This window comes from Oncorhynchus mykiss, chromosome 8, assembly GCF_013265735.2.
Source record: "Oncorhynchus mykiss isolate Arlee chromosome 8, USDA_OmykA_1.1, whole genome shotgun sequence".
Classification (NCBI taxonomy): domain Eukaryota; kingdom Metazoa; phylum Chordata; class Actinopteri; order Salmoniformes; family Salmonidae; genus Oncorhynchus; species Oncorhynchus mykiss.
Genome location: NC_048572.1, coordinates 82,410,915 through 82,426,090, shown reverse-complemented (window position 1 = coordinate 82,426,090; position 15,176 = coordinate 82,410,915). Strand labels below are relative to the sequence as shown.

General features: G+C 45.5%; 1 protein-coding gene across 1 annotated transcript in view; it reads left to right on the top strand.

Moving 5' to 3' along the window:
- Nucleotides 1-15,176, top strand: part of slc1a7a (solute carrier family 1 member 7a) — a 72,502-nt gene that overhangs the window by 40,796 nt on the left and 16,530 nt on the right. The window lies entirely within an intron of this gene.

The window sequence follows — 15,176 nt, the reverse complement described above, 5'->3', positions numbered from 1 at the left end:
TGAGAAATCAACCGATGAGAATTCTGATCAGTACTGAAGCATGTCTGATGTCTCCAGGCGTGAGTATTATTGCTTTAGTTTAATAATTAACATCTAATTATTTTTTTGTCAACCCATGAATGATGTTGTCTGATGAGCTCTGTAGCAGTTTTTATTGTTCATTGGGTGATTTTTATTCTTCTCATTGACTTTAATGTGTATCTTTCTCATTTTTTTTTCTGCATCCCAACACCTCTGATAAACCATAGATGGGAAATGTATTGACTTCTAATTAATGCATTTGCTTTCATTTGTGACCACACGGACAGATGTGGAAGGGGTGTGTATCTGTCATCACCAAATGGCTCTCTTGTGTAGACTAAGATTACGTTCCAAATAGAGCCCTATTCCCTTTACAGTGCACTACTTTTGACCAGGGCTCATAGTGCACTATATAGGGAATTGGATGTTATTTGGGCCCCGAGTCTGGATGAATCAGAGAGCCTGCCTGGCTGAAGTCCAATGCTTTTGTCAGTCTTATTAGAGCTAACGGGAGCTGTATCGTGAGTGTACATGTTAATGACACCTGAGGGTTGGTTGTACCCCCGGGCACAGAGAAAAGAAGAGAAGAAAACATCAACAACTGTTCTCATAAATAAGAATTATACATCATTTCAGCACCCAGAACCAAATCTGTGTTAAAGGGACATCAGCATGTGAAATAGGCATGTTTCTGCTGTATCAAATCACAAGTATTTATATAGCCCTTCTTACATCAGCTGATATCTCAAAGTGCTGTGCAGAAACCCAGCCAAAAACCCCAAACAGCAAGCAATGCAGGTGTAGAAGCACGGTGGCTGGGAAAAACTCCCTAGAAAGGCCAAAACCTAGGAAGAAACCTAGAGAGGAACCAGGCTATGTGGGGTGGCCAGTCCTCTTCTGGCTGTGCCGGGTGGAGATTATAACAGAACATGGCCAAGATGTTCAAATGTTCATAAATGACCAGCATGGTCAAATAATAATAATCACAGGCAGAACAGTTGAAACTGGAGCAACAGCACGGCCAGGTGGACTGGGGACAGCAAGGAGTCATCATGCCAGATAGTCCTGAGGCATGGTCCTAGGGCTCAGGTCCTCTGAGAGAGAGAAAGAAAGAGAGAAAGAGAGAATTAGAGAGAGCATACTTAAATTCACACAGGACACCGGATAGGACAGGAGAACTGACCATAGCCCCACGACACATAAACTACTGCAGCATAAATACTGGAGGCTGAGACAGGAGGGGTTAGGAGACACTGTGGCCCCATCCGATGATACCCCCAGACAGGGCCAAACAGGAAGGATATAACCCCACCCACTTTGCCAAAGCACAGCCCCCACACCACTAGAGGGATATCTTCAACTACCAACTTACCATCCTGAGACAAGGCTGAGTATAGCTGTATGTTTTCTAATAAAAAAGAAAGAGGAAGAAGATTGAGCAAGATAAGTGTTTCCGATGACATCATTTGTTGTGCATCTTTCCGACCCACCAAACACAGAAATCCTCCATTTTCATATATGTTGATGTTGGGGCGCTGCTGGAGAAAATGTGTCACGAGAGACTAAATCAAATCAAAAATCAAATCAAATTTTATTTGTCACATACACATGCATAACAGATAATATATCATAGTGATAAATAATCCATTATGTAAGCAAAATACTTTATAAGGAGCCATAAATACTTCTGAATGCTTATAGCCTGTATTATAATGCCTTATAAAGCACTCAATGCATTCAAATGTATTGCAAATAAATAATAGTATCCTCAAAGAAAGTGTTCGTTGAGTGTTCTAAGAGAGCAAGTACAAGCACTACGACTTTCTTTTCAACATGCTAGCTTCTGTTTTGTGCCTCCTGAACATTACCCTCCTGAGCGGAACTTCCTGTAAGTCACTCTGTACTAAAGTGCAGGTAGACCCGGTGAATTTTACCTTTTACCTGTCTCCTCTCTTTGATCTGGATGGTAAGAGGAATGTCTCCTCTCTTTGATCTGGCTGGTAAGAGGAATGTCTCCTCTCTTTGATCTGGCTGGTAAGAGGAATGTCTCCAGTATTTGATCTGGCTTGTAAGAGTGTTTGTGAAGATCCAGGACAATAATTATTCCAGAAAGCTGTTTCATGCTTGGCACGGTTTCCATCCTCAGCAGGAGGGCAGGATGGTTCACTGCACATGTGTCCCAAATAGCACCTTATTCCCTTTTCCCATATGGGCCCTGTTCAAAAGTTGTGTGCTATTTGGAGAATTGGGTGTAATTTGGAACGCAGATTGGATAGGATGGAGTCACAGCACGAAATGGCAGAGAAAACATTCAGTGACCACTCCAACCCACTGGCCAAACAACACAGGATTCAACTTTGGGCAGTTAGTGACACATCTTGTCTTCATCCCAAATGGTACCCTATTCCCTATATAGTGCATTCCTTTTGACCAGGGCCCATAAGGTTATACTCAAAATAACTGCACTTTGTAGGGAATAGGGTACCATGTGGGATGCATTCCTTGTCTGTCCAGCTCTGGGGCATCATATATCATCATCAGATTGATGTCTCCTCCATTTCCACTTCAGCATAAATGCTCTCTGGTACTAAATGTTATTAAATCTGCTACACGTGTTCCCATTGATACAGTGCGTTTTCTATGCTTTGTCGTTACATACAGGTTGATAATGATTATTTGCGACATCACATAGCCTCAGCCTCGGTACTGTAGTACCAGTACAAAAATACATTAGGAAAGACTGGGGAAGGCTGCGTGAATCAAATGAAATCTCAATGACAATCTTACTGTGATAGACTAGGGACAAGATGGCGTCGACAGAGATGTTCGCCTCTCTTCAAGTCCTTAGGAAACTATGCAGTATTTAGTTTTTTTAATGTATTATTTCTTACATTGTTACCCCAGGAAATCGTAAGTCTCATTACATACAGCCGGGAGGAACTATTGGATATGAGAGCAACGTCAACTTACCAACATTATGACCAGGAATACGACTTTCCCAAAACGGATCCTCTGTTTGGACCACCACCCAGGACAATGGATCTGATCCCAGTACGCGACCCAAAACAACCCCACTGCAGAAGGGGCAGACGGAGCAGCCTCCTGTTCAGGCTCTGTAGACGTACACATCGCCCACTGCTCCCGAGTATACTACTCGCCAATGTCCAGTCTCTTGACAAAGTAGACTAAATTGGAGCAAGGGTTTGATGTCTCTCTGCCTTCCAAAGAGACATCAGAGATTGTAACATTATCTATGTCACGGAAACATGGCTCTCTCGGGATATGTTGTCGGAATCGGTTCAGCCACCGGGCTTTTCCATGCATCGCGCCGACAGAGATAAACACCTCTTTGGGAAGAAGAAGGACGGGGGTGTATGCTTCATGATTAACGACTCATGGTGTAATCATAACAACATAAAGGAACTGAAGTCCTTCTGCTCATCCGACCTAGAATTCATTACAATCAAATGTCGGCCATATTACCTCCCAAGAGAATTCTAGTCAGTTATCGTCACAGCGGTGTACACTCCCCCTCAAGCAGACGCCACGACAGCCATCAAGGAACTTCAATGGACTATGTAAAATGGAAATCATATATCCTGATGCTGCATTTATTGTTGCTGTGGATTTTAACAAAGCAAATTTGAGAACAAGGCCACCTAAATTCTATCAGCATCTTGATTGTAGTACACGCGGGGGTAATACACTAGATCACTGCTACTCCCTCCACCGCCCTCCGACCCCGGCACCATCTTGCTCCTACCGTTTAATAGGCAGAAACTCAAACAGGACGTTCCAGTGACCAGAACCATTCAACGCTGGTCTGACCAATCGGAATCAATGCTTCAAGATTGTTTTGATCATGTGGACTGGGATATGTTCCTGGTAGCCTCAGAGAACAACATCGATATATACGCTGACTCGGTGACTGAGTTTATTAGGAAGCGCATTGGAGATTTTGTACCCACTGTGACTACCCTAACCTACCCTAACCAGAAACAGTGGATGGATGGCGGCATTCACGCAAAACTGAAAGCGCGAACCACCACATTTAACCATGGAAAAAGGTCTGGGAATATGGTTGAATATAAACAGTGTAGTTATTCCCTCCGCAAGGCAATCAAACAAGCGAAATGCCAGTACAGGGACAAAGTGGAGTCGCAATTCAATGGATCAGACACAAGATGTATATGGCAGGATCTACAGGAACGTACAGGATCTACAGGAATGTACAGGATCTACAGGAATCTACAGGATCTACAGGAATCTACAGGATCTACAGGAAATCACAGACTACAAAAATAAAACCTTCCATGTCACGCTTTGAGACAAACTAAACACCTTCTTTGCCCGCTTTGAGGATAATACAGTGCCACCGTCGCAGCCCGCTAACAAGGACTACACCCCCCCTTCTCCGTGGTAAAACATTTAAGCGTGTTAACCCTCGCAAGGCTGGTGGCCCAGACGTCATCCCTAGCTGCGTCCTCAGAGCACGCGCAGACCAGCTGGCTGGTGTGTTTACAGACATATTCAATTGTGCCCTATCTCAGTCTGCTGTCCCCACATGCTTCAAGATGGCCACCATTGTTCCTGTGCCCAAGAAGGCAAAGATAGCTGAACTAGATGACTACCGCCCTGTAGCATTCACTTCTGTCATCATGAAGTGCTTTGAGAGACTAGTCAAGGATAATTTCACCTGCACCTCACCGGCCACCCTAGACCCACTCAGGAGGCTGAAGAAATTGGGCTTGTCACCCAAAACCCTGACAAACTTTTACAGATGCACAATCGAGAGCATCCTGCCGGGCTGTATCACAGCCTGGTACGGCAACTGCACCACCCTCAACCGCAAGGCTCTCCAGAGGGTAGTGCGGTCTGCACAACGCATCACCGGGGGCAAACTACCTGCCCTTCATGACACTTGCAGCACCCAATGTCACAGGAAGGCCTTAAAGATCATCAAGGACATCAACCACCCGAGCCACTGCCTGTTCACACCGCTATCATCCAGAAGGCGAGGTCAGTACAGGTGCATCAAAGCTGGGACCGAGAGATTGAAGAATAGCATCTATCTCAAGGCCATCAGACTGCTAAACAGCCATGGCTAACTCAGAGAGACTGCTGCCTACATACAGACCCAATCACTAACTCAGAGAGGCTGCTGCCTACATACAGACCCAATCACTAACTCAGAGAGGCTGCTGCCTTCATTGAGACTCAATCACTGGCCACTTTAATAAATGGATCACTCGTCACTTTAAACAGTGACACTTTAATTAATGCCACTTTAATAATATTTACATATCTTACATTACTCATCTCATATGTATTTACTGTATTTTATACCGTCTAGTTGCACCTTGCCTATGCCGCTCGGCCATCGCTCATCCATATATTTATATGTACATATTCTCATTCACCCCTTTAGATTTGTGTGTATTAGGTAGTTGTTGGGGAATTGTTAGATTACTTGTTAGATATTACTGCACTGCAGGAACTAGAAGCACAAGCATTTCACTACACTCGCATTAACATCTGCTGACCATGTGGAGGAGAGGAGAGAAGGAGAGGACCAGTTCAATTTGATTTGATTTGAAGGCTACAGGAATCAAATGAAATCTGAATGACAATATTACTGCAATAGACTGGGGAAAGCTACATGAATCAAATGAGATCTGAATGACCGTCTTACTGCGATAGACTAGGGAAGGCAACATGAATCAAATGAGATCTGAATGACCGTCTTACTGCGATAGACTAGGGAAGGCAACATGAATCAAATGAGATCTGAAATACCGTCTTACTGCGATAGACTAGGGAAGGCAACATGAATCAAATGAAGAGTAGATGTAGAGGAGTAGATGAGGAGGGGAGGAGGAGAAGAGGAGAGGAAAGGAGGAGAGGAGAGGAGGAGCAGAAGAGGGGAGTAGAGGAGGGAAGATGAGAGGAGGAGAGGACAAAGTAGCAGAGAAGGGGAGAGGATAGGAGGACAGGAGAGGATGAGAGGAGGAGGGGAGTAGAGGAGGGAAGATGAGAGGAGGAGAGGACAAAGTAGCAGAGAAGGGGAGAGGATAGGAGGACAGGAGAGGAAGAGAGAAGAGGATGAGAGGAGGAGAGGAAAGGAGGAGGGGACGAGAGGAAGGGGAGGAGGGGAGTAGAGGAGGAGAGAGGAGAGGAGGAGGGGAGTAGAGGAGGAGAGGAGAGGAGAAGAGGAGAGGAGGAGGGGAGGAAAGGGGAGCAGAGGAGGGGAGTAGAGGAGGACAGAGCAGAGGAAAGGAGGAGGGGAGGAGAGGAAATGGGAGTAGAGGAGGAGACAGGAGAGGGGGAGAGAGGGAGAGAGGAGAGAGGAGAGAGGAGAGGAGGAGAGAGGAAGGGAGGAAGCAATGTTTAATTCACCACTGCTCTGCTCTAACTGTCCACCCGGCTGCTCTGATGGGAAATATCTAAATAGTCTCTGTTGTTTTCCTGAACTTAGTCTGACCTTTCTTGACATGATTTAACAGCAACCCTTTTTCTATGGTTGTTTTGGGGGCAGATTAATGTTATGTGTGAAAGGACAGAAGGAGAGGAGGAGAGGAGAGAAGGAGAGGAGGAGCAGAGGATGGGAGTAGATGAGGAGGGGAGGAGGAGAAGAGGAGAGGAGAGGAGGAGCAGAGGAGGGGAGGAGATGAGGAGGGGAGGAGGAGAAGAGGAGAGGAGAGGAGGAGCAGAGGAGGGGAGTAGATGAGGAGGGGAGGAGGAGAAGAGGAGAGGAGAGGAGGAGCAGAGGAGGGGAGTAGAGGAGGGAAGATGAGGAGGAGAGGACAAAGTAGCAGAGAAGGGGAGAGGATAGGAGGACAGGAGAGGAGGAGAGGAGAGGATGAGAGGAGGAGAGGAAAGGAGGAGGGGAGGAGAGGAAAGGGGAGCAGAGGAGGGGAGTAGAGGAGGAGAGAGGAGAGGAGGAGGGGAGTAGAGGAGGAGAGAGGAGAGGAGGAGGGGAGGAGAGGAAAGGGGAGCAGGGAGGGGAGTAGAGGAGGAGAGAGGAGAGGAGGAGGGGAGTAGAGGAGGAGAGAGGAGAGGAGGAGGGGAGTAGAGGAGGAGAGGAGAGGAGGGGAGGAGAGGAAAGGGGAGCAGGAGAGGGGAGTAGAGGAGGAGAGAGGAGGAGAGAGGAGAGGAGAGGAAATGGGAGTAGAGGAGGAGAGAGGAGAGGAGGAGAGAGGAGAGGAGGAGAGAGGAAGGGAGGAAGCAAGGTTTAATTCACCACTGCTCTGTTCTAACTGTCCACCCGGCTGCTCTGATGGGAAATATCTAAATAGTCTCTGTTGTTTTCCTGAACTTAGTCTGACCTTTCTTGACATGATTTAACAGCAACCCTTTTTCTCTGGTTGTTTTGGGGGCAGATTAATGTTATGTGTGAAAAGGACAGAAGGAGAGGAGGAGAGGAGGAGAGGAGAGAAGGAGAGGAGGAGCAGAGGATGGGAGTAGATGAGGAGGGGAGGAGGAGAAGAGGAGAGGTTGGAGAAGAGGAGGGGAGTAGAGGAGGGAAGATGAGAGGAGGAGAGGACAAAGTAGCAGAGAAGGGGAGAGGATAGGAGGACAGGAGAGGAGGAGAGGAGAGGATGAGAGGAGGAGAGGAAAGGAGGAGGGGAGGAGAGGAAAGGGGAGTAGAGGAGGGGAGTAGAGGAGGAGAGAGGAGATGAGGAGGGGAGTAGAGGAGGAGAGAGGAGAGGAGGAGGGGAGGAGAGGAAAGGGGAGCAGAGGAGGGGAGTAGAGGAGGAGAGAGGAGAGGAGGAGGGGAGTAGAGGAGGAGAGAGGAGAGGAGGAGGGGAGTAGAGGAGGGGAGTAGAGGAGGAGAGAGGAGAGGAGGAGGGGAGTAGAGGATGAGAGAGGAGAGGAGAGAGGAGAGGAGGGGAGAGGAGAAGAAAGGAGGAAGGGAGGAGAGGAAAGGGGAGTAGAGGAGGAGGAGAGGAGGGGAGGAGAGGAAAGGGGAGTAGAGGAGGAGAGAGGAGAGGAGGAGAGAGGAGAGGAGGAAGGGAGGAAGGGAGGAAGCAAGGTTTAATTCACCACTGCTCTGCTCTAACTGTCCACCCGGCTGCTCTGATGGGAAATATCTAAATAGTCTCTGTTGTTTTCCTGAACTTAGTCTGACCTTTCTTGACATGATTTAACAGCAACCCTTTTTCTCTGGTTGTTTTGGGGGCAGATTAATGTTATGTGTGAAAGGACAGAAGGAGAGGAGGAGAGGAGAGAAGGAGAGGAGGAGCAGAGGATGGGAGTAAATGAGGAGGGGAGGAGGAGAAGAGGAGAGGAGAGGAGGAGCAGAGGAGGGGAGTAGAGGAGGGAAGATGAGAGGAGGAGAGGACAAAGTAGCAGAGAAGGGGAGAGGATAGGAGGACAGGAGAGGAGGAAGGGAGGAGAGGAAGGGGAGGAGGGGAGTATAGGAGGAGAGAGGAGAGGAGGAGGGGAGTAGAGGAGGAGAGGAGAGGAGGAGGGGAGGAGAGGAAAGGGGAGCAGAGGAGGGGAGTAGAGGAGGAGAGAGGAGAGGAAAGGAGGAGGGGAGGAGAGGAAAGGGGAGTAGAGGAGGAGAGAGGAGAGGAGGAGAGAGGAGAGGAGAGGAGGAGAGGAAAGGGGAGTAGAGGAGGAGAGAGGAGAGGAGGAGAGAGGAGAGGAGAGGAGAGGAGGGGAGGAGAGGAAAGGGAAGCAGAGGAGGGGAGTAGAGGAGGAGAGAGGAGAGGAAAGGAGGAGGGGAGGAGAGGAAAGGGGAGTAGAGGAGGAGAGAGGAGAGGAGGAGAGAGGAAATGAGGGGAGGAGAGGAAAGGGGAGTAGAGGAGGAGAGAGGAGAGGAGGAAGGGAGGAAGGGAGGAAGCAAGGTTTAATTCACCACTGCTCTGCTCTAACTGTCCACCCGGCTGCTCTGATGGGAAATATCTGGAGACAGTCACGCACAGCTCGGAAACATCTGTGGCCTTTCCTTATATAAAAGGCTCCTCTCTTTCTCTATCTCTCTGGTTTAGTAACAGGTTGCTTGAGGAGACTGACAGACTGACTTCAAGAATCTGCCATTTTCTTTCAATGACCTCTGACATCATGTTTTGTAATGATTGTTGCTGTTTGACGTGGCAGAAGCTCCCTGAGAAACCCTGGTTGTTGTCATTTGATCAAAACTGGCTGCTGGTTGAGCAAAATTTGGTTGGATTCATGATGATTCATGATGATTCATGATGATTCATGATGATTTGTGATGATTCATGATGATTTATGATGATTTATGATGATTCATGACAATTTATGATGATTCATGATGATTTATGATGATTCATGATGATTTATGATGATTCATGAGGATTTATGATGATTCATGAGGATTTATGATGATTCATGAGGATTTATGATGATGTTTCAACCAGCCAATGAGAGTGGTTCTAATATATGTCCATCAACTCTGACTAAGAGGGCCTTTGCTCACGGTTGGTTGGTTGGTCAGAGATGTGGGAACCACCTTATGGTATCCTGCAGGTGCTGGGTTCACAGGCCGGACAAAGCAGCATTAACCAGGGTTAATCAGGGTTACGTCCTTATCCTGTCCTCCATACCTACTGGGTGAGAACTGTAAGCCTGCCTCCATCTTGTTATTCCCAGTCTTTATACCCAGTGAGTTGCTCCAACCAACTCCAACACACACTATCTATCACACTATCTACCACACTATCTATCACACTATCTATCACACTATCTATCACACTATCTACCACAATGACTCTCACACTATCTACCACACTATCTACCACACTATCTATCACACTATCTACCACACTATCTACCACAATGACTCTCACACTATCTACCACACTATCTATCACACTATCTACCACATTATCTACCACAATGACTCTCACTCTACCACACTATCTACCACACTATCTACCACACTATCTATCACACTATCTACCTCACTATCTACCTCACTATCTACCACACTATCTACCACACAATCTAGCACACTATCTATCACACTATCTACCACACTATCTATCACACTATATGCCACACTATCTAACACAATGACTCTCACACTATCTAACACACTATCTATGACAATGACTCTCAATCTATCTACCACACCATCTATCACAATGACTCTCACACTATCTATGACAAATACCCTCACACTATCTACCACACTATCTACCACACCATCTACCACACCATCTAGCACACTATCTACCACACTATCTATCACACTATCGACCACACTATCTACCACACTATCTATCACACTATCTATGACAAATACTCTCACACTATCTACCACACTATCTATCACACTATCTACCACACTATCTATCACACTATCTATGACAATGACTCTCACACTATCTACCACACTATCTACCACACTGTCTATCACAATATCTACCACATGATCTACCTCACTATCTACCATACTATCTATCACACTATCTATGACAATGACTCTCACACTATCTACCACACAATCTATCACAATGACTCTCACACTATCAATCACACTATCTACCACACTATCTATCACACTATCTATGACAAATACTCTCACACGATCTACCACACTATCTATGACAAATACTCTCACACTATCTACCACACTATCTACCACACTATCTACCACACAATGTATATGACAAATACTCTCACACTATCTACCACACTATCTATCACACTATCTACCACACTATATATCACACTATCACACTATCTACCTCACTATCTATCACACTATCTGTCACAATGACTCTCACACTATCTATCACACTATCTACCACACTATCTATGACAATGACTCTCACACTATCTACCACACTATCAATCACAATGACTCTCACACTATCAATGACAAATACTCTCACACTATCTACCACACGATCTACCACACTATCTACCACACTATCTATCACACTATCTACCACAATGACTCTCACACTATCTACCACACTATCTACCACACTATCTACCACACTATCTACCACAATGACTCTCACACTATCTACCACACTATCTATCACACTATCTATCACAATATCTACCTCACTATCTATCACAATATCTACCTCACTATCTACCACACTATCTATCACACAATCTATCACACTATCTAGCACACTATCTACCACACTATCTATCACACAATCTACCACACTATCTATCACACAATCTATCACACTATCTACCACACTATCTACCACAATGACTCTCACACTATCACACTATCTTCCACACTATCTATGACAATGACTCTCACACTATCTACCACACTATCTATCACACTATCTATGACAAATACTCTCACACTATCTACCACACTATCTATCACACTATCTATCACACTATCTATGACAATGACTCTCACACTATCTACCACACTATCTATCACACTATATACCACACTGTCTATCACAACATCTACCACACTATCTACCACACTATCTACCTCACTATCTACCATACTATCTATCACACTATCTATGACAATGACTCTCACACTATCTACCACACGATCTATCACAATGAATCTCACACTATCTATCACACTATCTACCACACTATCTATCACACTATCTATGACAAATACTCTTGCACTATCTACCACGCTATCTACCACACTATATATGACAAATACTCTCACACTATCTATCACACTATCTACCACACAATGTCTATGACAAATACTCTCACACTATCTATCACACTATCTATGACAAATACTCTCACACTATCTACCACACTATCTACCACACTATCTATGACAATGACTCTCACACTATCTATGACAAATACTCTCACACTATCTACCACACTATCTATGACAGTGACTCTCACACTATCTACCACATGATCTATCACAATGACTCTCACACTATCTATCACACTATCTACCACACTATCTATCACACTATCTATGACAAATACTCTCACACTATCTACCACACTATCTACCACACTATCTATCACAATGACTCTCACACTATCTACCACACTATCTATCACACTATCTACCATACTATCTATCACACTATCTATGAAAAATACTCTCACACTATCTACCACACTATCTATGACAAATACTCTCACGCTATCTACCACAATATCTATGACAAATACTCTCACGCTATCTACCACAATATCTATCACACTATCTACCACACTATCTATCACACTATCTATGACAAATACTCTCACACCATCTACCACACTATCTATCACATTATCTATCACACTATCTCACTGAGAGCAGCCGACCTGGATTTAAATCATTTCAAATACTTTATCTGTGCTTGATTGAGCTTGTCTGTCCTACTGGACCAATAGAATAGTGTCAGAACTGCACACCCAGACAGGCTACAGCAAACTCTCAAAAATATTTGAAAGACTTAAAATAGTATTTAAAACCAGGACTGGAAAGCAAGTACAGAATCTCAGGTATTCAATATTACATGAATAGTTATTACCAAGTACAGAATCTCAGGTATTCGATATTACATGAATAGTTATTACCAAGTTGAGTTCCTTGGTGGGATGGAAGTTGCTGTAATGTTGGACATTATGTCCTCAAGGGTTTTACGCTTTGCTTTGAGTGGTGTATCTCTTGACTTATTTCTCTCTCTTACATGTTCATTTCACATATCAATTTTTATCGGTTTCTGTGTATATTTGATGTGTGTGCCAATTACATTGTCCCGGGAAAGTTAGTGGGCAGAAATGTATGCTCATAACTGACACCAAACTTTTTCTAAAATCCCCAATGGCTGAAGCTCTCAAAGAAGCTTTCAAATGAAACATGACTTACAAAGTGTATTTAACATGAATGTCGCTGTGCACTATACAGAAGAGAACAGCATGTAGCTAAACATTTCACCAACCTTTACCACTGACCCATTCTGTTTCCACCCATCTCTCTCTCTTTCCTGACCCATTCTGTTTCCACCCATCTCTCTCTCTTTCCTGACCCATTCTGTTTGGACCCATCTCTCTCTCTTTCCAGACCCATTCTGTTTCTACCCATCTCTCTCTCTTTCCTGACCCATTCTGTTTCCACCCATCTCTCTCTCTTTCCTGACCCATTCTGTTTCTACCCATCTCTCTCTCTTTCCTGACCCATTCTGTTTCCACCCATCTCTCTCTCTTTCCAGACCCATTCTGTTTCCACTCATCTCTCTCTCTTTCCTGACCCATTCTGTTTGGACCCATCTCTCTCTCTTTCCTGACCCATTCTGTTTCGACCCATCTCTCGCTCTTTCCTGACCCATTCTGTTTCCACCCATCTCTCTCTCTTTCCTGACCCATTCTGTTTGGACCCATCTCTCTCTCTTTCCTGACCCATTCTGTTTCCACCCATCTCTCTCTCTTTCCTGACCCATTCTGTTTCCACCCATCTCTCTCTCTTTCCTGACCCATTCTGTTTCCACCCATCTCTCTCTCTTTCCTGACCCATTCTGTTTCCACCCATCTCTCTCTCTTTCCTGACCCATTCTGTTTCGACCCATCTCTCTCTCTTTCCTGACCCATTCTGTTTGGACCCATCTCTCTCTCTTTCCTGACCCATTCTGTTTCGACCCATCTCTCTCTCTTTCCTGACCCATTCTGTTTCCACCCATCTCTCTCTCTTTCCTGACCCATTCTGTTTGGACCCATCTCTCTCTCTTTCCTGACCCATTCTGTTTCGACCCATCTCTCTCTCTTTCCTGACCCATTCTGTTTCCACCCATCTCTCTCTCTTTCCTGACCCATTCTGTTTCCACCCATCTCTCTCTCTTTCCTGACCCATTCTGTTTCCTACCCATCTCTCTCTCTTTCCTGACCCATTCTGTTTCGACCCATCTCTCTCTCTTTCCTGACCCATTCTGTTTCCACCCATCTCTCTCTCTTTCCTGACCCATTCTGTTTCGACCCATCTCTCGCTCTTTCCTGACCCATTCTGTTTCCACCCATCTCTCTCTCTTTCCTGACCCATTCTGTTTGGACCCATCTCTCTCTCTTTCCTGACCCATTCTGTTTCGACCCATCTCTCTCTCTTTCCTGACCCATTCTGTTTGGACCCATCTCTCTCTCTTTCCTGACCCATTCTGTTTGGACCCATCTCTCTCTCTTTCCTGACCCATTCTGTTTGGACCCATCTCTCTCTCTTTCCTGACCCATTCTGTTTCGACCCATCTCTCTCTCTTTCCTGACCCATTCTGTTTCCACCCATCTCTCTCTCTTTCCTGACCCATTCTGTTTCCACCCATCTCTCGCTCTTTCCTGACCCATTCTGTTTCCACCCATCTCTCTCTCTTTCCTGACCCATTCTGTTTCGACACATCTCTCTCTCTTTCCTGACCCATTCTGTTTCGACCCATCTCTCTCTCTTTCCTGACCCATTCTGTTTGGACCCATCTCTCTCTCTTCCCTGACCCATTCTATTTCCACCCATCTCTCTCTCTTTCCTGACCCATTCTGTTTCCACCCATCTCTCTCTCTTTCCTGACCCATTCTGTTTCCACCCATCTCTCTCTCTTTCCTGACCCATTCTGTTTCCACCCATCTCTCTCTCTTTCCTGACCCATTCTGTTTCCACCCATCTCTCTCTCTTTCCTGACCCATTCTGTTTCGACCCATCTCTCGCTCTTTCCTGACCCATTCTGTTTCGACCCATCTCTCGCTCTTTCCTGATCCATTCTGTTTGGACCCATCTCTCTCTCTTTCCTGACCCATTCTGTTTCGACCCATCTCTCTCTCTTTCCTGACCCATTCTGTTTCGACCCATCTCTCTCTCTTTCCTGACCCATTCTGTTTCGACCCATCTCTCTCTCTTTCCTGACCCATTCTGTTTCGACCCATCTCTCTCTCTTTCCTGACCCATTCTGTTTCTACCCATCTCTCTCTCTTTCCTGACCCATTCTGTTTGGACCCATCTCTCTCTCTTTCCTGACCCATTCTGTTTGGACCCATCTCTCTCTCTTTCCTGACCCATTCTGTTTCGACCCATCTCTCTCTCTTTCCTTACCCATTCTGTTTCTACCGATCTCTCTCTCTTTCCTGACCCATTCTGTTTCGACCCATCTCTCTCTCTTTCCTGACCCATTCTGTTTCCACCCATCTCTCTCTCTTACGGCTCGCTGTCTACAGTTTTATTATGATTATTTTATTGTTTATTATTGTTT